This window comes from Cupressus sempervirens, chromosome 11, assembly GCF_028749045.1.
Source record: "Cupressus sempervirens isolate cs-2001-9-10 chromosome 11, ASM2874904v1, whole genome shotgun sequence".
Lineage (NCBI taxonomy): Eukaryota > Viridiplantae > Streptophyta > Pinopsida > Cupressales > Cupressaceae > Cupressus > Cupressus sempervirens.
This window is the reverse complement of record NC_143128.1, coordinates 410023930-410050240: the sequence shown is the minus strand read 5'-3', so window position 1 is coordinate 410050240 and position 26311 is coordinate 410023930.

Here is a 26311-nt window from a genome sequence, read left to right as displayed (position 1 = left end):
TTACTAAATTGGTCAAATGACCTTCCTATCTTCCCAAAATTCACCAAAAACCTTAACTATAGTAAAATCCACACCCTAAATCTTTCCTAGACCCTAATGACCTCATGATTCTATCATCATCATGCCTTGTGCCAATCAGAGGGCTTTATAACTTCCTAGCCCCAAATTTCACCTAGTGACAAGGCCTGAGAACCTATAAACACAACCCTCCAATGTACTCTAGCTATGGTTAACATGACCTTATACTTAACATCCAAAATTCCCTAAGGCTCACACTTACAAAACAAAATAAGAAACCTTAATGCCTAATCATTCCTTAGGTGCTCCTATAGTGGTGGATATTGGGAAGATGAAGTCAAAATTCCTTGAATTCATTGAGGAAACTATCACTCCTACTAACTTCTAAGATTTAAAGATTGTAGAGTTCAATATAATTAATAGTAATCTAAGGACGAAATCATACAATCTCCAATCCAAGATCACCACCATGGGGGAATTGATAGGATATCATGACTACTAGGTGGTTAGAACTAATTACATCTTCATTCTAGGTGCCAAGGAGATAAAATAGTTGTTGACACCATGAAAGCACATAAGGAAAAGTCCATAATTCCCAAGAAGAATAATTAAAATGAACAAACGCATTACATTATTCTAATGATTCTTCATCAATATGAATTTTGGCATCTCTCTCTCTCTCTCTCTCTCTCTCTCTCTCTCTCTCTCTCTCTCTCTCTCTCTCTCTCTCTCTCTCTCTCTCTCTCTCTCTCTCTCTCTCTCTCTCTCGTATCCATATATGGAAATTCTCCTCTCATATATGAGTTGTGGTAATGTATGACTATCCGTCAATCCTATTTTGGACTATCCCATTCAAACTAGATCTAAATTATAATGATGAAATGTAACGAGTCAAATCTCTATGGCAGCCTATAGATGTAACTTTCAAATATGAATAGAGGATTGGAAAATTTTTGCATGGACAAACCCCTCTAGTTGTGTCTAATGTGTGAGACTCTATAGTTGTATTGATATTTTGTTGTTCATATTAATTTAGTTGTGTGGTGTATGGGAATGGAATTTGAGTGTTGATGAATTTGTTGGTTGATAATAAAGTGTATGTTATTATGTTCCTTGGAACTAGTAATACAAAGTATTGCTATCATTTAATTTTTTATTTCATTTCCCATGTCCTGCATAAGTTATATTATTTTACATCTTCTTTGTTGCATGAGGAGTTAGAATATAGTTAATATAAATTTTTAAGTTAAAGGTGATTGGAATGTTTCTATAAGCTTGATAACTTGGGCAATTTGTGTGTTGTCTAGTTGATCATATTTCTATCTTCTTTTAGTTTCCAACTATTAGTATAGTCTTGTATATATAAATTTGATTAGATTTCATATTATAGGTTAGAGAAATAGAGTTAAAAGTGGTTTACATGCATTCATAGATGTGAATGTTGTGGGCTATCATCACCCATCAATCTTCCTAAGTTGCTCAAAGATTTGGGCAACTTGGTAAATTTTCTCTATTGCTCTCTAGTTAAGAGTATACGCCTCAAAATCCCTTGATCTACCAAAGAAAATGCTTATTCAAAATATTGGCACCCTATGGGAGTTGTACCTTTCAATTCAAAGGGTAGTGATATAACACATACATTGACCCAATCTGTTGATTTTAGCTTATTCTTCCCCTACATTGGACATAATAAAAAGTCAAGCTATAAGAAAAACCTAGGAGGACAAACTATTAACCAACAAGTTATAATTGGAGGAGTTTTTTACCTAATTTTTTACACCATATTATGTCACCTCCATTATTTCCAATTATTATCTAATCCTACCATAAATGCGTAACCTTAATTTCTCCTTGAGAAGAGTTTGTAGCCTTGAGAGTATCAATTAATAGATTCTAAAAAGAAACATAAATTAGCTTAATGGAAGTTGATTCATACGTTTTACTCACCTAGGCTAGAAGATCTTGAAAAAAGGGTTTGACCATCAAGTATCAATCTTAGCCTTTGGCAAAATTTTGTTGAATTAACCAACATTGAGCAAGAAAGGCTCATAGGTTCTCAACCAATAATATGAGGACTAAGAAAGTAAAACATCTCTCTAACACTTGGAAGACAAGAAGTAGGCTTTGGGACCCAAAGTGGACTTGGATTTGAGTATGAGATAAAGAATGGGGAGCAAGATCAAAAGGGGATGCATGATTAAAAATGGGTTTTGACAACAAAAATAGTGGTGTAAATATAAAAATTTCACAAGAAAATAATTTGAAATAAAAAAATTTCAACACCAATACTTCCAAGGAGGTCACTAATCCATGTACTACTTTAGACCATGTACACCTAACTACGAAGCTTTGATGGGATGTAGTGCACTAACACTTCTATGATCATACCCAACATAAAATCCTCTAAACTTGAGCTTAGAACATGCATTGTACTTCATATTATATATGTTGCACCTTGGGTGGCACTTAGAACATACCTTATACAACACTATTAGTACATAGAGAAGTAAAAAGATATCTAAATTTAGGTATACATTATCCAATACTTAGAAGGAATTATAATGTACCTTTTCTAATACATAGAAGGCATCATTGGGAAGATGGACACAAGTTTCTATCAAGAACTTATAGTGCACCTAATTAAGGGTACTTTCCTTACTAACAAAAACACACACAACAAAATAGAGAAATAAAAACAAATTGTAAGAATAAAAAATTGGCTTCTTAATATCTCTAATAAAATGAAATTACAATAAGAAAATATAACATGCAAAGCCACATGAGAAATTTCCTTACAATATTCTACAAGATAGATCCACCATATACATCCCCCTAGTATTTTCTTAGATAACCCTATAGGCCTTCTTTATACGAACAATTTTTAACTACTCAACAAAGTCTTGCACCATGTTACCAATACCAAATATATTCAATATCTTCAAAACTAGACTTGATCTTGCAATTTAACTTTATTTCTTAGCCAATATATCTAAAATGTACCTGTATCTAATCAAAGAGAACATTATGAGCTCTAATAACTAACTTACTAAAAAAAAGCTTATAGAAATAAAAACTATGCATTGAGATAACCCTTATTGACTAGACAAATCATAAATATTTTAGGGTGATGCAATATTTCCCTTACATCTGGTATTCTTATGCATTAATATCATTGAATTTTTAACATTTGAAATTCAATATTTCATTTTCTAGCACCCACAAGATGTGAAATAGGCATGGGGAAGTAAACAGATGTCCACAATTAGGAATGTACCTTTTTAGGCACTAAGAAAGAACCACTAGGAAGATGGACACAAGTGTCTATCCAACACATAGAGTACACTAGTCAATATTTAACATTACAAGGTCAGGATGCCATTTTCCAACACCCATGAGATGTAAAATAGGCTCAAGGGACCTAAAATGGACTCAAGGGCTGAATCAAATTTAGGGAAAAAAATCGAGAATGAGAGAAAAATGGGGGATAAATGAATTTAAACAAATTCAATGATGAAAAACAATAGTGTAAGTATTACAATGCCAAGAACAAAGACTAAAAAAAGGTTCCACACCAAAACTTTATAGGAGGTCACCCATCCTAACACTAATAAGGCTCAATCATAGTTAACTATGAATTTTTTATGGTATATGGTGTATTAATGCTAGTATCATCACACCCAACATAAGCTTCACAAATCCTAACCTTAGCATGCACATTAGAATGTACCTTACCAAGAACTCAGAACTCTCAAACATGTAGAAACCACTCTAGCATTAAGAACACATATTATCCATCACTCAAAAGGAACTAATAGGAAGAAAAAGAATTATCTATACAGAAGTTTCAACTAAAATAGGAATCTTAGTCTGAAGTTATGATCCTCAAAAGTTCCTGAATCAATTTTCTAATCTTATAAGTTTTTCCTCATTATAACAAACAATTCTTAATTATATCAACTATTTCTATTGCAAAGAGATTACTTTGTTGAGGAATATCATTTATATATATGTACCATCTTAAAATTGATGCACCCATCATTTAAGACCTTTAATCTCATTTCTCTTCGTGACCATATGGACCATGAATGGATTTATTCTCAATAAACTATTTCTTCTATTTTAATTTGCATCTTCCACTTTCATCAAAGTAGTATAAGACCTCAAGATTAGCTCCTTTTATGTCAACCCTAGAATAGACTGACCTAGATCAACCTATTCTAGACTATGTCATTTAGGTCAACCTATTCCCCATGGATTTTGAAACCCAAAGCATTGTTTTCTCTTGAGCTTGTAAATTAGAAAGTCAAATGACCTCGTCAGTTTTCTTTGTTTTCATACCCAAAAAATACTATTAAAGGAATCCTAGGCACCTCATTTTCACAATACAAAACCATTACATAAATAATATGTGGAAGTTCAAGCATTCAAGCAAGAAGATTTCCATCAAGTATTCAAGGTATTCAAAGATTCAAGGTTCCCTTGCAAGAATTTCCTCTTCAAGATATAAAAATTTTTGGCCATCAAGGGAGGAGATATATAATGAAGCATCCATCATCTTATTCATTAATGCACATTTACATAGATGTCTCTATGATGTATTTTTGGTAGATCCATTGCATTTGTGGATATTTCCTACATCCTTCATTAAAAAATTAACATCTACAATATACAAGCATTGTAAAATCCTTATTGAATTTTTTTTCTTCAAGCAAGGTGAATATTTACACGTGTCCTTATTCTTGTAGTATTTTACATTTAATTTTGATTTTGATTCACCACTATAGGGATTGACCAAGGAAACCCCTCATCAAACCAAAACAAAAATTTAGTTTTTGTGTGTGCAAGAGAAAGATAGTTGAATTGCAACCACAAATCTGGAAAGTACTTGTTGAAACATTTATTAAAAAGTTGAGTCACCTTTTCTACTATGTCTTAGTAAGATGCCCATATTTTCATAAAGTGTTTGAACACTTTCCCATCAAGTTGATGTCTTCCTAGAAGTTTGAGGAAAAATCCATTTTCTAGGTTATCTATTGTGGTCATGAATTTGCAATAAAAAATTTTATAACATGTTTAGATCCACAATTTTTGGAGAGATGATAAATATTCCCTTGAATATTTTGAGGTGAGTACATACCAATTTCATTTTTCTTTTTAATCTAAACTTGTTTCCATATCTTAATTGGGCTAATTGCATATATTTAGCTCCTAGATCTATCTTACACTTTTCATTAAATAAATTAGTTCAATTTCACATTTATATTACACATCTTAAATTAATTTATATTGTATGAAAGAGGAATTTATTGCATATTTCCTTGATATAATTTATATTTAATAATGGAATCCCTTCATCTACTCAGGTCTTGCTAATCTAACTTGGGTTGTATTGAGAGTTATATGTGGAAGCCTCTCTTTTTATTGTATTTAATGTTAGTGTGAAAATAAAATTCTTATATTACACATCTTATTGAGTGTTTCCATTTCCCCCCTAAGAATTTTTGTAAACCTGATGAACTATGCTTCTTTCTTACATTTTGAAGTTAAAATTAGCTATCTTTTGGAGTTAGATCTCTTTATCTTTCTTGTTACATCTAGATATACTTTGAATTCTCTTTTTTTTATTAGTATTATTTTTCATTCTTATGGTTAGATCTTACAATTCATCTATTGTTTCAAGGTGATAGTAGTTTAGATTCCCTTTTATCACTTTATCCTTCTAAAGATCTCCTTCTAAATGAGGTCATTTTGATGCAAGAATATGTCTTTAACCCTTCTCTTTTGAGAGATCTGTTGAATATTTATGTTACCTCTTCTCTTGATATGTGCTTCCCTCTTGGGTCTACATTGCAAGTATCTCTTTGCGATAAATTTCATTACACTAGTTTTTTTCCTAAACTTCACAATGATCTCACTATTTTGGGAAAATCTCTAGATGATAATGTTGACTATTCTCTTCCTTATAAAAAAGATAATATGATGTTTGATACCTTTTCTTTTCAATATAACAAAGTTTGATGTTTCTTCTTATCCTAATACATACCCTCCTCTTAGGGGTATTTTGGACCAAAAGGAATGGATTATAAATTATTTTATCAATATAATATTTCCTTTATTTGATACTCCTAGTAGAGATGAAGCATTAGTGGAAGGTCACACTTCCTTTTCTAAGTATTCCTAAGGAAAAGAGGATAATAACAATGTACTTAATCCTCTCCTATTCACAAGTCTATGAAGAAGAAAAATATTAATCATGTTAATGTTGCTCATCCTATTCTTACTCTCAAAGGTTACCCTCCATCAAATAAACCTTCTACCACCCTTAAAGGTTGTCCTTCCATAGCCCTTAAAGGGGAACCTAGTGATTCTTTAGATTATCATGTGATGTCTTACACCTATCGGATAAGGAATAATCCACTACCTATGACTCCTTTCCCATATTTCTTCCTCCTCCACCTCATCTTCCTCAAATTATTGGAATGGAATATGATTTTGTAGAACAATTACATAATACCCTTGCAAATATTTCTCTTTGGGAACTTCTTAAAACATATCCTACATATCATGAAGCCTTACAAAGAGCTTTAGCCACTCTTCCAAATCCACCTCCTAATCATAATAACATCAATGCATTTTTATAATTCATGAGTGCTACCTCAGTTCTACCTCAAATTGTGTTTAATCAATATGATCTGTCTCCTAAATAAATTCAATATCTCTATGATGCTTTTATAGGAGTTGTCATTATCAATGGTAACCTTATTCATGGAACCTTAATTGATAATGAATCCAAGCTTAATGTGTCTATTATGGACATGCTAAAAGATATTAAAGTTGATTCTTCAAATTTTAGACTTAATAATGTTCCTATATATATTTCACAGTAATTCAAAGAAGACATTAGGCATCATCACTTTACCTATCAAAGTAGGTCTGATAATTTTGAATACTCTTAATCATATCATGGTTGTATCTCTTAATTAAAATATTATTTTGGGTAGACCTTGGTTACATGTGATGTTCACTATTCATGCAAATACTAAGCCAAATAGTTTTTTGAATTATGAGGAAAAACAAGATCAAGAATCTAGTGGTGATCCTCCTTCTACAAGTTTTATTTTGAAGATGATTGGGGATCCTTACATTTCACACCAACCTTTATGGGAGATTATAAGGTTTATGATCTTTCTAATGGAGCCTCCAAAATTTTAAGAAAAAATTGTTATACCAAATCTTTTTGCATTTTTGAAAGGAAGAATTATAAGATAACATCAAATAGAAAAAAAACACTATTTTGCAAACCTGAAATTAGCTACTTGGAAACATTGAAAATTTTATAATTTTGCATTGGTTATTTGTTAAGAATAGTGAAATAGCATTTTTTTCCATTTTGCAGACCATCTAACAATGGTCTTCTAAAATTATGAATTCATAAAGTAGGGCTAGACAAGGTTTTAGAATACAAAAATTTCATGGGGTGATTATGTTGAGCTAAATAATGGTGAAAACCATGAAAAGGGAAAGATACATTGATTTTATTTTTGCAACCCATGGTTGATGAAGTGCACAAATAAATAAAAATGGTGTCCTATCCTGGGAAGTATAAAAAGGAATTAAATGGCTAAATGGATGTGACAAGTTTTAAATGCATGAATGATTGTGATCTTGCGTGTAATTTTTTGAAATAAAATTTGAAGTGGGAGATCATTAAATTCATCTATTATATTATTAAGGCATGTTAGTATAGTATCAACAATTGGAAAATATTGAAGTAGTAGTTGCAAATTCTCATTTTTCACTTGTAGGTTTTTAGTAAGCAAAGATGGAGCTTCCTATTTAGGAGCATCAAATGGATGAAGAGTTAATGCTAGACATGCAACCTAACCTTGTCCCATAACAAGAATATGAATTGGGCATTCTGCATAGCATGTACATTTTTTTCTAGGAAATGAGGAGAAATTATGCAAGCTACATATGTGATTTCCATGAGTTGTGACTTGAGGAAGATAAGGTCGAGTTGTAGATTATATTAACTAAAATCCAAGATGGTGAGGAAAATTTTATTTTGATGAAATTCTACAAATAATGCAAGAAATCTATCCCTTTTGGGATTTTCATTTTTTTTTATGATTGTAAATTCCATTAACTGGTTGCAATTAGTTATAATTTTGAAAAGGTCTAAAGCTTTGTGCTCCTCTTCTTTTTCTATAAGAAGGGGTACCAAGACCTTGTATAAAAATATAGATTAAGAAAGACAAATATTAGTATGAAGGATTAAAAATTATAGTTGTAATCATCTAAAAATGGTCATCTAGACTATTAGCCCCCTTTTCAACATTTTGGCTAAATTAATTTAATCATTTACCTAGACCAAATTGCTAATAATCAATTTATTTGATTATAACCTATAGTTTGACTATGCTATCATAAATTCATTATTTGATTAAAAGAACATGTCCCCTTTTAATTAAATAAAAGACCCCATTCTTCTAACCCACTTAAAGTGCACACATAAAGTCCTTTTTCTATTTTGCAATTAAAAGAAAAGGATTTGTGACTTTTGTCTTATATGACAAGTCAACTTATATTCTATTGGTTGATTTGTGTGTGCACATGGATCACTCCTCTTTTCAAATTCCACCGTTGATCATCCACCATCTTCATCTTGATCTCTACCGTCCGTACGACTTTAAAAGGGAGAGAGCTTTCTCCCTCAAAGGATCCATCCTCATTTTGAATATTGTTATGCTGCAAGTTTTCTAATAGGTTTCTTTGGAGTTTTGTGGAGAACTTCTATTTCTTGTCTAAATTCTCTCATACCATAGCATTTTAGCTTAGATTCATGTTGCATATTAGTTTAGCTTCTATTTTGCAATAATCTATCTCACATAGCTTAATATTTGGATTGTAACACTCTCATCCATGCTTAGAATAGCTGCACTTTTCATATTCATTCTAGTTTAATCTTTAGTTGCATTGAATTCTTGAGGAACTCCTTGGGACATTTGCATTCTTGCATCTTGTCTTTGGAACCTCCCATTGCATGATTTACTAGCAAGAAGAGTATCTCTAAGGCTCATTTGAGAGTCTTCTTATTCTTGAAATATACTTTCTTGCACTCCATGGATAAGGAGCTCTAGGCCGGCATCCAAGCATTCCAAACTCATGGAATCGTTTGGATAGAAGGGTTTAGAGTGTGACACATTTCTAATGTACATTTATGGGGCCCACCGTGGGGCTTGAATCAAGTTTTTAGCTCTATTTGCTTTTATTTCTTATCTCTAGTTTTTTACAGTAGAATATTGGATCTAATCAAGTGCTTTTGTACAATTATCACTTTGGTTTTAAGGCCAACCCATAAGTACATTGGTTTGAAGGCCAAAAACTTAGTTGGTTTAAAGATTTGATCATATCTTTTAAACCGCTTGGAGTTTGGTTCTGAAATTTTTTTTGCAAGTTGGGTATGTGTTCAAAATTTCTCAATCTAATTTTTAGAGAATTTTGACATGATTTTTAGGAGTTATGATTTTTTCTTTGTTTTTCATAAAAAGTCATTTTTGATTGCAAATCAGCAAATTTTTCATAAAAACTTACATTTTCAGAAATATTTTTGAATTATAAGAGGGGTAATATCTTTTTATTTTGACTTTTGAGGTGGTATTAGGGATCAAAAACTCGATTTGATAAATTTGGCCTATTTTGACAAAATTGGTCTCTGGGGAGAAAATGAAGAGATTTTTTTTAATTTCTTGCAATTTTGAAAAGCTCTCTAATTTTTAGTAGGGGTATCTTCATTTCTATTTTTGGATCCAAAATAATAGCAAAAAAGTCTAATCTTGTTGACTAGGTCAAAAGCAAAGAGTAAAAATGAGAGCATTTGTGATTAACTTGCACTTTCTTTGCATGCACTTGGTTGGAAGATAAATTGGATTTTTGAGGCAACTAACCACTTTTTATTGCAGATTTTTATGTTATTTCACACTAACTTGTGGGCTAACAAGTTGTGATTGCAGGTTGCATACAAAATAATGCATGTCAAAGCTTCAAATGCACAAGGGCTACTAACATTGTTTGCAGGGCTGCCCAAAACATAAAAACCCAAATTTTTTTGATTTTTTGTTTTCATGTGTGGCATTGACTAATTGTTCATTTTTCATAGGCACATAAAACTTGTGATTGGAGTCTTTTGGTAATAGGAGAGTATGCTCTTCACCCTTGTGGTGAATTAGAAATCTTGACTTGCCATTTGGTTTCAAAAGCAAGGGGTAACTAAATCTTCCTGGTGTGTTTGAAAGAAAATGATTGGAATAGGAGAGTATGCTCTTCACCCTTGTGGTGAATCAGAAATCTTGACTTTCGAAAGTTGATCCACTCTTTTTGTAGTTAGAATCCTTTAGAGGGCCTACTCTCGGACAACCTAAGAGGAACGACCCAAGTGGGGACAAGTCGATTACCTGGCTCTTCCAACCCACTATAAACTCAAGGCTATCAAGGACACAAAACTTTGGTAGACATAGTGTTTATCTTTGCCTAGTGTGATCGCTTATGAGATTTCAACAATAGGGAGATCACTAGGCAAGAATGCTTAAGGTACTCTTGTAATCGTGAGATCGGTTACTCATCACAAGGTGAGGTGTCCCATAATTGGGAGCAAGAAGAACAATATGATTAGAAGCCCTATCTAAACACCCTAAGTTAGTAACTACCCTTTTTTAGCCACTCAACTTCTTGGTGCAAGGATCGATCCTAGTGGACTACTCGGATCACCCCAAGATTTTACACTCACCATATGTGTTCCCTTGGTTGTGTTTATGGCACTTCCATGACAAAGCCAATTTCTCTTGTGGAAAATCACTTGGTGTGAGGAAAAGGAGCATCAAGTGTGGGCCAAGTTGTTGAGTAATGAACCATGAGTTCTAGGTAGATATTGCTTGATGTGTTCTTGAATGTGCTAGACCTGTGAAAATATTTTGAACATACACATGATGATAGTTCTAGAGATTTCTTTTAAGACCTCACATATGCTTGTATCATGCAAGGTTGCTTTGTCCCTTTCTTGATAGTTTGAAGACTACTTCATGTGTCACTATCTTGCTTGGAAATAAATTATTTGTGAACATCAAACTTGCTATGCTATCAACTATTGTCAAACTTTGTCAACCAAGTCAAAGCATCAAGTCTTAACATTTTTTCTTGTGTTGCTTGCTAAGGGGAGTCTCATCATTTGACTTTGATTTGCTATTTCTCTAGTTTTTGAACATGCTTAAAGTGACTCTTTGGTCTTGGTGCTCTTGGTCTTTCTATCTTCATGGTCTATGTCCACTTGCTAGTTATCTTTTTGCTGAAATGATTTCCTTGATTTCTTGACTACACTCTTGGGTTGGAGAGTTGTTCACTTGTCACCCTGCTTGCTCTATCTATTTGGCTATTTGGGCATCTTTCCTAGCTATTAACTTGAGTCATTCATGTCGTAAGTTTCTTGGACATATTTTTTGACAAGTCACTTTAATCTCTCTCTACTATCTTGGAAAGTGAACACTCTACCTCCTATAGTTTCAACATCAAGTTATCTTCTAGGCTCTTTTATGCTTGGTTTTGCTTCTAAACCTTGTGCTATCAAACCTTGGCCAAATCTATATGATCATGATATCCTCCATGTCACTAAAGAGTTTCAATACCTATATGCACAATACAAAGAACTAGAAAAGACAAATGATCTTTCTTACCTTCATCTCTCTAAGCACATGATAGAAATGAAGTCTAAACTTGAGAAAAGGTTAGAAGAGAAGATTAAATCATTACATGAATCTTCCTTAAGGTCTTTACATGCATGTGAGTCACCTTCTTTTAGGTTATCCTCTTCTTCTAGGTCTGCATATTCTACTCCAAGCCATCAAATGTCTTCATCTTCTAGATCTAAATACCTCCTTAGAAAGAAAGAAAGTGATACCTCCTTTGATCCTATGCCAAATTTTCATGAAAAACCTATCTTTTACCAATATTATGAAGACATAGATGCATGCTATTCACTTGAGAAAAAATAAGAATATCCTAGACATATTTTTGAGAGAAATTTTACTCCCTTGGAACATTCTTATGATGACACTTTGAAAACACTTCTTAGCACCAAGCTCATCAGGTTACCTAAGTCTAGCTCATATGGAAAGCCATTCTTGGATATCTATTGTGCTTATCATCAACATAATGAGCATAGTACTTTAGATTGCATTGAGCTGAAACATAAAATCCAAGATCTTATTGATAATGGAATTATTGATACCTCTAATGACTCATGTGATGAGGATACTTTTCTTGAGAAAGATCATATTAATGAACCTATGTCTAGTGATGGTTTCCTTGATACCTAAACTTCTTCCAACACTTGTTCATCTCCCAACACTTCAAATCTTTCCAAATTGCCTACAACAAACAAAAAACCTAGTGCTTTCCATATGCAATATGTGTACCCCCAAGGGCTACCTCTAAAAGAAACTCAAGCTAGCCTTCACTTGGCTGCAAACCTTTTCCATGCTACTAATCCTAAACATCCTCAACCTTCATGCACTACTATGCCTAATCCAAGTACTACTCCATTCACTCTTCATTCTCCCTTGTCCTTAGAAGTGGCTCGATGTCAAGAGGACTCTCAAAAAGAAAAATCTATAAATGTCAAGAAAGATCAAGATCAAGCACTCTTTCATCTCTTTCAAGATTTTTCCCCTCCATATCCTATATCTTGTCCACCTCCTAAGTATGATTAAAATACCACTTCCATTATCTCCCTTGAGCTTATTGAAAATTATGAGAAAAGTTCTCTTCATATGCTATCCAAAGCTACTTGTCAAGATCGAAGTGTCCCCTCATGTTCTACTTCTCCATATCCACTTCAAATTGTGCTCAAGCTTCAAGTGCTCCTATTAAAAATGTTGTTCCTATCAAAGCTACTCATGAGTCTATTGATGGCTTTGACTATGTTGCTCACTCTAAAGATGTTGATATCCCTTCCCACTATCCCTTTCCATCTTCTAAATCTATCCTTGGTCATTATCCATCTAAGCTAAAGCATTCAAATCTTCCATCCATATTGGGGCCTTATGTTCCTCCATCTCCTACATTCACTCCTAGCTCATTCCCTAGCTCTCCTATAATAACTCAAGATCAACAAAGACACTCATCCTTGATGACTTTTTACCCATCTATACATCTAAACCAATCATATCATCCTTATTCATCCACAAATCCTAAGTCCTTTGGAAGTGAGAATAAATATAAGAATCCATTGAAAAATGAAGATCGCTATGTCCCATCTAATCGACATGTGAATGCTAAGAAGGAGAATGCACAAAAGAGACTGCAAAGGTCTAGTATTAAAAAAGCTAAATCAAAGAAAATATGGGTTCCTAAACCCATTATTGAAGAAATGTGTTTTGAAGTATCCAAAGGAAAATCTAAAGCTATATGGATTCCCAAGTCTCTTTTAGAAGACTTGAATATTGAAAATACTTCAAAGTTGACATTCAAGCTTCCAAAGGCTTCTACTTCATCTTCTTCCAAAATTCTTCCTAAAAATATTCCAAAGCCTTCCAATCCACTTTTTTCCAAATCTTTTCTACCACCTCATACATCTAAATCTCAAGCTATTTCATCCATGATTCCTCCATTGTTCCAATACCCTTCAAGGTGTGTGTCAATGTTGATCTTGTCCAATATTTCAGCTACTCACATGAAATCCTCTAAAGCTTACACCTCCTTTCTATACATGAAATCTTATCCTCAATATATTTTTCCTACTACCATTTCTCTTTGATCACCCTATCAACATCTTTGAGCATACCTTTCTATGGTCTTGGCTTATCATGACTTATCTTTCCTATAGGAGCACTATCTACATTCAAAAAGATTGAGCTCTTTCTAAAAATTCAAAAAATTCAAAAAAAAATTTATAAAAAAAAATGTGCCTTGGTGAAGACTACTTCTTGTGGCACCTTGGTCGCAAAAATAAAGAGAAATAAATGCATCCTATGGTGAAAACTACATATTGTGGTACCTTATATAAGTACCATGATGAAAACCCGGCAAACAGGCATCATGCATAATTCTTCCACCATCCATCGATCCCCTCTTCTCTCTTTGATCTTCACAATGTTAAGCTATCTTTGCATATTGGCTATATTATCCATGACATTCTTTATTTGTGCTTTCTCTTTCCCTCATAGCCTCCATCTTGAGCTTTATTTTTATTGGTATATCCCATTGCTATCCTATCTAGTTGACCCCTTGGTCTTGATCATAATAAATGAAACATGGTTCTCATAGGTCTCTTGACATGGCTACGCTTTTGGACTACACACTTCATGCTATCTCACTTGTTGGCTTTTTTGCTTATCCTACATGCTATCTTTCTCATTACTTCCATTGCTTATCCAAAATATGCTTCATATAACTATTTCACCTCTTTCCCCAGCTTGGGTACTCTTGAGGAGTCAGTTCTTGAGGATCACTTTCACTTGCTTTACATTCCTTTCTTATGAATCTTTTCCTATTCATTAGCTTGTTTCTCCATCATATCCTATACCTTGCTAGACATTGGGAGAAAATGATGTGATCTTGCTTAAGAACTAGTGATCTCTATATTATTCTAAAAAAATCCAAAAAATCATATATGATGCTGAAAAAATCTTAAAAATCAAAAAATGCCCTGAAAAAATGACCATCTTAGTGAAAACCTAGCAATAGGCACTTTGATGTATCACCAAAAAAATTGAAAAAAAGTCCTGAAAAAATCTGTCAAGTGGTGAAAAATTGGAAATAGGTACTACTTGAAACCCTTGCACCTATGTCTATCAGTCTCAATCACCTACTTTGCTACACATTTCCTGGCTTGGAATTGTTTCTTGTCCTCATCTCAGGGGCATAGCTACTTAGCCTATTGAGGTATTCTTATGCATTACGTTTTCTTTGATAACTCACAAAATAGTGTTTCTCAACACTTCCCCCACCTTGACATCAAGTGTTTTTCAACACTTTTCAAATAGTTTACCTACAATCTCCGATGTCGCGATATTTCTCACTATCAAAATCAAGTCTTGAAGAAATGGCCAAGTGACTCTCATACACACACACACACACTTTAACACTTAAATGATCGAGCTATACTGATCTTTATCTACTTTGTGTGCTGTCTATACTGATTTCTTTACTATATGTTCCATCCCTAATAGTCTTTCAAGGATGTCATTGACTAGAAGACTAGGGGCATGGGGCATGTTTTCTTGAATTTTTCTTGTGGGTATACTTTGTTAGTCTATAGTGTTGTAAGCATTTATGCTTGACCTATTCAACATTTTGACTTACAAATGTATCATCCTTGACTATTTTGCAAGATTGCACTTGGGGTTTATCCTAGTGCTTATGCCTTGATATAGGTGTAATCTTGCTAAATTAAACTTAGGGAATCTAATCATGTAGTTATCTTGACTTACATGTCTCTAATGCTTAGATTGGATTTCCACATCCCTATCTGATATCGATCATATTCATATCCTCATAGTTATACTATTGATGATTGTATGATCTCATGATGTCCCTAATAAATGCTCAATGATGAAATTAAGAGTCTAAATGTTATGCACTTCTTGCTGGTAAACCACTTTGCATATTAGCTTGCATTTTAGGTTCATTTTCTAGCTTAGTATTGCATTCTTCCATATAGGGAAAGCTCTCTCTTCATCTTTTCACAGACATATCAGCTAACTCCTTTCATATATTTCTTTAGTTTCTTCTTGTTCATGTCTTTTCACCTTTTTAATCTTTCGCTTCATCTATTTTCTATCTTACCATCACATTATATAAAGTTTTGACCTCTTAAATAATGCTCAATGATGAAATTAAGAGTCTAAATGTTATGCACTTCCTGCTGGTAAACCGCTTTTCATATTAGCTTGCATTTTAGTTTCATTTTCTAGCTTAGTCTTGCATTATTGCATATGGGGAGAGCTCTCTCTTCATCTTTTCGCAAACATATCAGCTAAGTCCTTTCATATATTTCTTTACTTTCTTCTTGTTCATGTCTTTTCACCTTCTTAATCTTTTGCTTCATCTCTTTTCTATCTTATCATCACATTATATAAAGTTTTGACCTCTTAAATAATTTCAACATCCTGGATTCATTTTCGGGATCAAAATCCAAATTCAAGTTCATCTTGATGGTCAAAATTGTCTTTTAAAATTCTACTTTCTTCTGAGCAGTTAGCTGACCTTTTGAGGTCTAATCTTTGAATCATCACTGGGGCATATTCATTTCTTCATGTCTTCATCATTACTATGCTTTATATCTACTCAAATTCAACCTTTTCATGTCTAAAATCATTTTTCTACTAGATTTGATCTAATTTTTATGCTATATCCTTCAAGGTCAACTCTAGTCAAACTAGGGCATTTTATCAATTCCTTATAGTCATTCTTGGGTTCTAATCATCTATCTGTCATCTTGGACATTGCTATATTCTAATTTTCTCACGTCTAGCTAGTTTTTGCATCCCCTTACCTCATTTCAATTTCAATCTCGAGGGGGCAGAAATACTCTATCACTGATTGCTATAGCTATCTATTTCTTAGGAGCATTTGTTTGACCTTATCACTTGCTCTCGATCGATTTTCTTTGCTAGGTGTTAGAATTCTTTTTGGATCCTAACATCATTTTCTTAGTTTTTAGTACTACCACTATTAGACTGTGCATTTAGGACTTGCTATCTATTTTTGCATTTCATTCTTTGGAATCAGACATCTATATCTACCACTGCCTACTTGGCTTCAATTATCTTTGACATAATGTGTTCCTAGATCAATCACGCATTAGTCAAAGAGGGGAAAATTCAATCACCTAAAAATGGTCATCTAGACTAATAACTGAGTTACACATCTATGGAGATTCTCAATTGGTTGTGAACAAAGTGAATAATGAATATCAAACAAAGGATGAGAAGTTGATCCCTTATAAAAAGTTGATAGATGCTCTAAGAAATTATTTTACCTTTGTGACATTCCAATAGATTCCTAGAGCAAAAAACAAGTTTGTTGATGCTATGGCCACCTTAGTATCTATCCTCTAATTGCAAGAACATGAATCATGATTTGAGTTCCTGGTGGAAGAACTGTATCATCTAGCCTATGATTCCTCGGATAACTAGGTGATTTACACTATTTTGGGTCACGATTCCTCCTTCTATGTGGCTATTTTCTCCTACCTACGTGATTAGGTTATTCTCAAAACCCTCACACGCAACCAAAAATGCCAACTCCTTTGTAATGCCTCACACTACACTTTGGTCTTTGGTGACTTGTATAGGAAGGGTCTAGATGGAATGTTGCTTAGGTGTTTAGAGCTAGAAGAGTCTGAGAAAGAACTTACCAAAGTCCACGATGGCATTTGTGGGGCACATTCTAATGGTCTTGCACTTGCCTGAAAACTGCTTAGGATGGGTTATTACTGGCCCACCATGCAAGCTGATGCTGTGCGCTATGCAAAGTCCTGTCAGAAATGTCAGCTCCATGGCAACTTGATACATGCTCCTGGGTGAGAGTTAATACCTTCTGTGACATATTGGCCATTTCAAAAATGGGCCTTTGACTTGGTAGGAAAGATTCATCCAAGCTCATCCAGTGGTCATAAATTCATCATCACAGCAATAGAGTATTTCACTAAATGGGTTGAAGCTATACAATTATCTACTGCTACATGCAAACATGTTGCCCTATTTATACTGAATCACATCATTTGCTGATATGGTATCCCATCCTCTATTGTTACGGATAATGGAGGGAAGTTAAAGAATAAGGACTTAAAATAGCTATGCAAAAAATTTTGAATTAAGCAACACTAGTCCTCTATTTACTATCCCCAAGGGAATTGCCAAGCTAAGGCCTCTAATTAAACACTGTTGAAAATCCTACATCGCACAGTTCACAAGTCTGGGAAAGATTGGCACTTGCAAATAAATCTAGCACTTTGGGCCTATAGAAATGTTATCATTTTTTACGCCCCTGCCAAGATTTAAATTTCAAATGTTTACCTGCCAACGGCTAGTGTGCAGAGCTAATATTATTTTAAATACCCTACCAAACCTTATAATATGTTTTGCGGCCCGCAAGTCTTCTATCGTCAGATCTAAAGAATATCTACAGTTGGCATTATCTCACCATGAAAAGTTGCACACTATATACCATAGCGACATAGTGCCTTAGTGACACATGCAAGGTGGGCTTGTGTTATCTCATGAATCTCGAGGATGATGCCAAGTTATGCTAGGTAGATACCAGGTGTGCTAACAGCGTTTCATGGGCCCAGAAGTTGAAAAGCAAAGTGCGGAATATGACAAGTCTCCACGATCATCAAATTAAGAAAGATCCATGGTGGGCACTATCTCTCTATGAAGAGTTGTGAGGAAGATATTCATAGCGACATAGCACCTTGGTGGCACATGTCTTGCGGGCTCGGCCAAGGTTGATAGTTAATGACTGGTAGATAGTGTAATTATTGCAGCTAGAGTTTGAGGAGTTGGCACGATTAGTGATGAAAGAGATGGTCAACTCTATAGGACTTCCATGAGGTGGCAAAATAAAAAGAGTTTTTTGGTCCATGTGGTCTATCTTTCTTATAGAAATAGGTTGACTGGCTAACCCTGCTTATTCATGCACCAAAAATGATAAGGAATCGAGTTTGTTGCGTGATCCCAACTACCATGAAATGAATGCAGAACAAGAAGAACACTCCATCACCCATATTTTGACCCATCTACCTAACCAAGACAATTAATGGTGTCATTTTTGTCTTCTCAGGGTCCTGTTCCAAATCATTATGTTTGGATTCACATCCAGATCAAATTTCCCCTTGATTGTTCTCTGTAGGACTTAATGGCAGGTAGCTGCGAAGTCACTTTAGTTGGAAGAGATCTTAGTTATGCCTGAACTTTAAAGGAAACTTTTGTAGATTTTGTTAAGGTTGGATCATTCTTTGTTGTTGTCTACTATTGTTCTACAATTCCAGTGTAAATTCCCCTGTCCCTCTAAACTGTATGACATACTGCCTTATCTCCTTCAGCCATTGGCATGAAAGTGCAAGAACTATATGCATCCACTAGTGTTTTGTGGATATATGTAACTTGCATGATTGTATCTCTTTTGGCCTGTGAATGATGTATAAGTGAATCTTCTCTTTCCTTGTGTCATTCATTCTGGTTCTCTGATCTGTATGTGGTTATTAGAGTAAAGCAAGTCTGAATGTGTATATCCTTGGTTTAATTCTAGTTTGATAGTGCATGTATGGGTAGAGATTGGTCTAAACACTCTATTTTGGTGCATTGCCTCTTCAGATTAGATTAGGTAGATTTTCTTCATGCTCTCCTTCTCCCTTTTCCCCTCCAAGAGTAGTTAGGTGCACCCTGATAGTAAGAGGAAGCCAACCTTCTCCGGAGAATCAACCTCATAGTTCAAGTCCCACAACTTGGAGGTTGTTTCCATGTTTCACTAGGTTGTCCTCATGCATAGGCTTTAGACAAGGGTGGAAACCTAAGTGACAATAAGAACCTCTATTCATACTCCTACAGGGGCTACACCCTTTTCTCTAGTCTATGGCTCTGAGGTTTTTCTCCTGTTAGAAGTCAAGATACCTTTCTTATGCATCTCCTTACATGGGTTAATAACCGATGAAGACCATAGAGCTATGCGAGTATAGGAATTAGAGGCTCTTGATGAATGTCATAAGGCTGCTTTTGATCACATGAGAGCTTATCAGAAGTGCATGTCTACACAATATAACAAGAAGGTTCACCCCTGTGAGTTCCAAGTTGGTGAACTCGTGCTTAGAGAGAATCCAAAAAATCAACAACATCGAGAGCAGAAAGGGAAATTTGAACCTAACTGGTTGGGTCCTTACATTATCACAACAGCATTCGAGTCTGGTGCTTATCAATTATCTACTTTAGAGGGTGAAGAACTTGCAAAACCTATCAACATCCTACACTTGAAGAAGTTCTATGCTTAGAGGCTTGCTGCTCAGCTATCTTGTATATATCTATGATCCTAAAAAAACCCTAAAAATCAAAAAATGCCCTGAAAAAGTGATCATAGTGAAAACCTAGCAATAGGCACTTTGGTGTATCACCAAAAAAATTGAAAAAAGTTCTGAAAAAAAATAAATTTGTCAAGTGGTGAAAACCTAGAAACAGACGCTACTTGAAACCCTCACACCTATGTCTATCAATCTCAATCACCTACTTTGCTACGCATTTCCTAGCTTGGAATTTTTTTCTTGTCCTCATCTCAGGGGCATAACTACTTAGCCTTTTTGAGGTATTCTTGTGCATTTGGGTTTCTTTGACAACTCACAAAATAGTGTTTCTCAACACTACCCCCACCCACTTTGACATCAAGTGTTTCTCAACACTTTTCAAATAGTTTACTTACAGTCTTTGATGTCGTGATATTTCTCACTATCAGAATCAAGTCTTGAAGAAATGGCCAAGTGACTTACACACACACACACACTTTAAACACTTAAAAAATTGAGTTATGCTGACCTTTATCTACTTTGTGTGCTGTCTATGATGATTTCTTTGTCATGTGTTCCCTCCCTAATAGTCTTTTGAGGATGTCATTGACTAGAAGACTGGGGGCATGGGACATATTTTCTTGATTTTGACTTGTGGGTATACTTTGTTTGTCTATAGTGTTGTAGGCATTTATGCTTGTCCTATTCAACATTTTGACTTACAAATGTATCATCCTTGACTGTTTTGCAAGATTGAACTCAGGGTTTATCCTAGCACTTATGCCTTGATACAGGTGTAATCTTGCTAAATTAAACTTAGGGAATCTAATCGTGTAGTTATCTTGACTTACATGTCTTTGATGCTTAGATTGGATTTCTACATAACTATTTGATCTCGATCATATTCATATCCTCATAGTTATACTAATGATGGTTCTATGATCTCATGATGTCCCTAATAAATGCTCAATGATAAAATTAAGAGTCAAAATGCTATACACTTCTTGTTGGTAAACCACTTTCCATATTAGCTTGAATTTTAGGTTCATTTTCTAGCTTAGTCTTGCATTCTTGCATATGGGGAGAGCTCTCTCTTCATCTTTTTGTGGACATATCAGCTAACTCCTTTCATATATTTATTTACTTTCTTCTTGTTCATGTCTTTTCACCTTCTTAATCTTTCACTTCATCTCTTTTCTATCTTATCATCACATTATATAAAATTTTGACCTCTTAAATAATTTCAACGTCCTAGATTCATTTTCAGCATCAAAATCCAAATTTGAGTTCATCTTGATGGTCAAAATTGTCTTTCAAAATTCTACTTTCTTCTGAGTAGTTAGCTGACCTTTTGAGATCTAATCTCTGAATCATCACTGGGGCATCTTCATTTCTTCATGTCTTCATCATTTCCATACTTCATATCTACTTCAATTCACTGTTTCATGTCTAAAATCACCTTTCTACTCATTTTGACCTAATTTTTATGCTATATCCTTCAAGGTCAACTCTAGTCAAACTGGGGCAATTTATCAATTTTTTTATAGTCATTCTTGGGTTCTAATCGTCTATCTGTCATCTTGGACATTGCTATATTCTAATTTTCTCATGTCTAGCCAATTTTTGCATCCCCTTACCTCATTTCCATTTTGATCCCGAGGGGGCAAAAATACTCTAGCACTGATTGCTACAACTATCTATTTCTTAGGAGCATTTGTTTGATCTTCTCACTTGTTCTCGATTTATCTACTTGATCTTCTCACTTGTTCTCGATTTATCTACTTTGCTAAGTGTTAGCATTCTTCTTGAATTTTGACATCATCTTTTCCTAGTGTTTAGTACTACCACTATCAGTCTGTACATTTAGGACTTGCTATCTTTTTCTACATTTTGTTCTTCAAAATTAGATATCTATATCTATCACCGTCTAATTGGCTTTCTATTTTCTTTGACATAATGTGTTCCTAGATCGATCACACATTAGTCAAAGAGGGGCAAATGTAATCACCTAAAAATGGTCATCTTGACTATTAGCCCCCTTTTCAACATTTTGGCTAAATTAATTTAATCATTTACCTAGACCAAATTGCTAATAATCAATTTATTTGATTATAACCTATAGTTTGACTATGCTATCCTAAGTTCATTATTTGATTAAAAGAACATGTCCCCTTTTAATTAAATAAAAGACCCCATTCTTCTAACCCACTTAAAGTGCACACATAAAGTCCTTTTTCTATTTTGCAATTAAAAGAAAAGGCTTTGTGACTTTTGTCTTATATGACAAGTCAACTTATATTCTATTGGTTGACTTGTGTGTGCACATGGATCACTCCTCTTTTCAAATTCCATCGTTGCTCATCCACTATCTTCATCTTGATCTCTACCGTCCATACAACTTCAAAAGGGAGAGAGCTTTCTCCCTCAAAGGATCCATCCTCATTTTGAATATTGTTATGCTGCAAGTTTTCTAACAGGTTTTTTTGGAGCTTTGTGGAGAACTTCTATTTCTTGTCTACATTCTCTCATACCATAGCATTTTAGCTTAGATTCATGTTGCATGTTAGTTTAGCTTCTATTTTGCAATAATCTATCTCACATAGCTTGATATTTGGATTGTAACACTCTCATCCATGCTTAGAATAGCTGCACTTTTCATATTCATTCTAGTTTAATCTTTTGTTGCATTACATTCTTGAGGAACTTCTTGGGACATTTGCATTCTTGCATCTTGTCTTTGGAACCTCCCATTGCATGGTTTACTAGAAAGAAGAGTATCTCTAAGGCTCATCTAAGAGCCTTCTTATTCTTGAAATATACTTTCTTGCACTCCATGGATAGGGAGCTCTAAGTTGGCATCCAAGCATTCCAAACTCATGGAATCGTTTGGATAGAAGGGTTTAGAGTGTGACACATTTCTAGTGTACAATAGTATTTAGATAGGTATTGCAACTAGTCACGACCCAATTGTACCTACTTTTTGAATTAATAAAAAAAATCTATTTTTGGCTCCAAGTAAGGGAATTGGTCCTCATAACTAGCATTTATAAATGGTCCTTTTTTATTTACATTAATGTTGATAGATTGAAATTAGCGCAAGCCCTTGATTGTCAAAGTTCATATGCATGTGTATAATTTTCTTAAATGGTCTTCATGAGTTGAAGTTAAAAACAATTAACTAAGGTTCTGTAACTTCAATTTTTTGTCTAATAATTGATGGTGATGCTTTGTCTCCAAGCAGTTTGATATTTACAACCTATTTTTAGTTTGACTCTATTCTACAATCAGATAAGGGACTAGTCTTATTGATTCATCAAGATTGGTATCATTTTGTGGTTGGTGATATTTATTATTGTATATATCTATATACTTCACACATAATATTGCACTTAAACATTCAATAAGTATTCCATTTAATAATTATGATTTCTCCTTGAAAATTACTTGCCATTTCAATAGAATCGTCTAGAAAACCTACATTTTAAAATATTGAAGGCATGTCAGGCTAGGTTTTGTAGTACCTAAAGAGTAGGGGTATTTGGATCTTGAAGGATCAAACCCATTTGTTGCCTAAATTGTGATGAATAACCCACCTCCAGGAATAGGTTCAATATCATAGCATCGCCCCTTCTAGTGATCAAGACTGGTGAGGCCATCAGTCCAAATAGTGGTCCACATACCAGTGGAAGATTTGACAGCTATCCCTACTCTCGCTTCTTTTGGGGGGCATCCAAGTTGAGGAGTAACTCAAAATGCTACCAAGATATCAGTACCTTCGGTCTAATATCCCAGAGTATAATAAGTTAATCTATAATCTTTAACACCCACTTTAAATCTAACACTTGCTTTAGTCTCCATTTTTGGTAACATAAATAAGTCCCTCTCTATAATTTATTGATTAATAGCTCTTACAAGAACAAGGTCTACTTGACCTGGGTGTCAAACATAAAGAATACCTTTTGTATTGTATTATATCACAAAAAAAATTGTACAAAATACTCATTTTGTAGCCTCTATTGACTAAAAGGTTTTTATTTCATTCAAGTTATATTGTATCATGTTTTGTATGTATGATGCAACCCAATTTCTTAGTTTGATCTAAGGACCTTTTGGAAATTTCAATTTATTCTATTACTAATAGTGAAATGTGGTAGATTTATTCACTTTAGGCAAATAATAAAATAAATAAAAAGATTGTAATAGAAGATGGTAGGGGCATAGGTGGAAATGTACCTAGTTATTGGCTCAGAAAGTTAAAGACTTCTTTAGGATTGGAGTCTATTTACTTACAATTTTGTAGGTCAATTCTTTATCTCAATAAAATTGCATTAGTAGCCTCTAGTTGTGTTCTAGCTCTTTTGAGAGCCACATTAGCCTTGATTTCTTGTCTCTTGCCTTCAGCTCATACATGATTAACTTTTTCTAGTCTAAAACTTTCTTGAGCCTCTTGAAGATCTGTATCAATACCTCTTTCTACATTATTTACCAATAATGTGATTTCATCATTGTCTATTTTGACAAAACCACCCATCAAAGCCATAGTGGGCCACTGGGCATTGATTCATATTTTGATGACTCCTATATCCAAAGTTGTTACAATTGTAATATGATTGAGTAATACACCCATTTTACCAGTATTGGTAGTAAGTATTATTTCTTGAACTTCTAAATCCAAAATAATTCAATTGGGAGTGAGTACACAAAGATTTAGGTTCATTTTTTTCTTTAAATTTCTTTTAAGTTAAGTTCATAGCGTTTGCAATAGCTTCATCAATGTTAACTACGAAATAAAATGATTTTTTAGATAGACCATCTAATTCTCTAGAAAGGATCATTTGAAAACCTCTAATCATCTCTATTAGACTCATATTTACTAGGGGAATTGGTAAATACCTCTGCTACAAAAAGGATTGTAACAAAAACCATTCAATTTTTATTGCTCTTGCCATAATTAAATGATCATCTTCTAATAATTTGTCTAATCCAAGAATAGCTATGATATATTGAAGTTCCTTATAACATTGCAAAGTTTGTTTAACTCCTTGCATAGTTTCACAATGTTATTTGCCTATGATCAAAGGTTGGAGTATAGTTGATGTGGAATCTAGTAAATCTATCATTGGATAGATGCCCTTGGTAGTTAATCCTCTCGATAGTATAGTAGTAGCATCTAAATGTGAAAATGTTATAGTAGGAGCTGGACTAGTAAAGCCATTTGAAGGTACATAAACTACTTGAATGGAGATGATAGATCCTTCTTTCATAGAATGTATTCTCTCTTGTAAAGAACCCATTTCTATACTAAGAGTTGGTTGATAACCCACTATAGAAGGCATTTTGCCTAATAATGTAGATACCTCTAATCATTCTTGAACAAAATGGAAGATATTGTCAATAAATAAAAGTATATATTGTCTATTGACATCTTAGAAATATTCAACCATAGTTAAAGTAGTTAAACCTACTCTCATACAAGCTCTTGGTGGTTCATTCATCTGACCATATATTAGAGCTACTTTGGATTTGGATATATTTTGGTTATTAATAAATCTTGATTCTTTCATCTCCTTGTAAAGATCATTTCCTTTATGAGTACATTCACCTACTCCACCAAACACAGAAACCTCTCTATGAGCCTTAGCAATGTTATTGATTAATTCCATAATCAAGACTATTTTACCCACTCCAACTCCCCCAAATAATCCAATTTTCCCCCCACAATGATAAGGAGCTAAAAGGTCCACCACTTTAATGTCTGTTTCAAAGATTAAAAATTGATATCCAACTGTATAAAGGTGGGAGCAGACCTATGAATAAGAGATGTTGTGAGAGCATCTATAGGGCCTAAGTTATACATAGGTTCCCCAAGAACATTAAAAATTATCCCAAGAGTAGTTTCACCAACTAGAACACTAACTAGCCCTCATGTATCAATTACTTTCATTCCTCTCATAAAACTGTCTATAGCATTCATAGTGACATCTCTAAATTTATTATTTCCTAATAATTTTTGTACCTCACAAGTCACACTTATTGGTTGACTAGTTGTATCATTATCTTTAACTGTCAAAGAATTGTAAATTCTAGGCATACTACCTAGAGGGAAAGATACATCTAGTACTGGGCCGATGATATGAGCAATATGTCTTGCCTTCTTTTTGACAAGTGCAAAAACCCCAAAAATAAAAGATTGGTTCTCATAAATAATAAATAGTATATTGATTCCAATTGCTAATTATTAGCAAA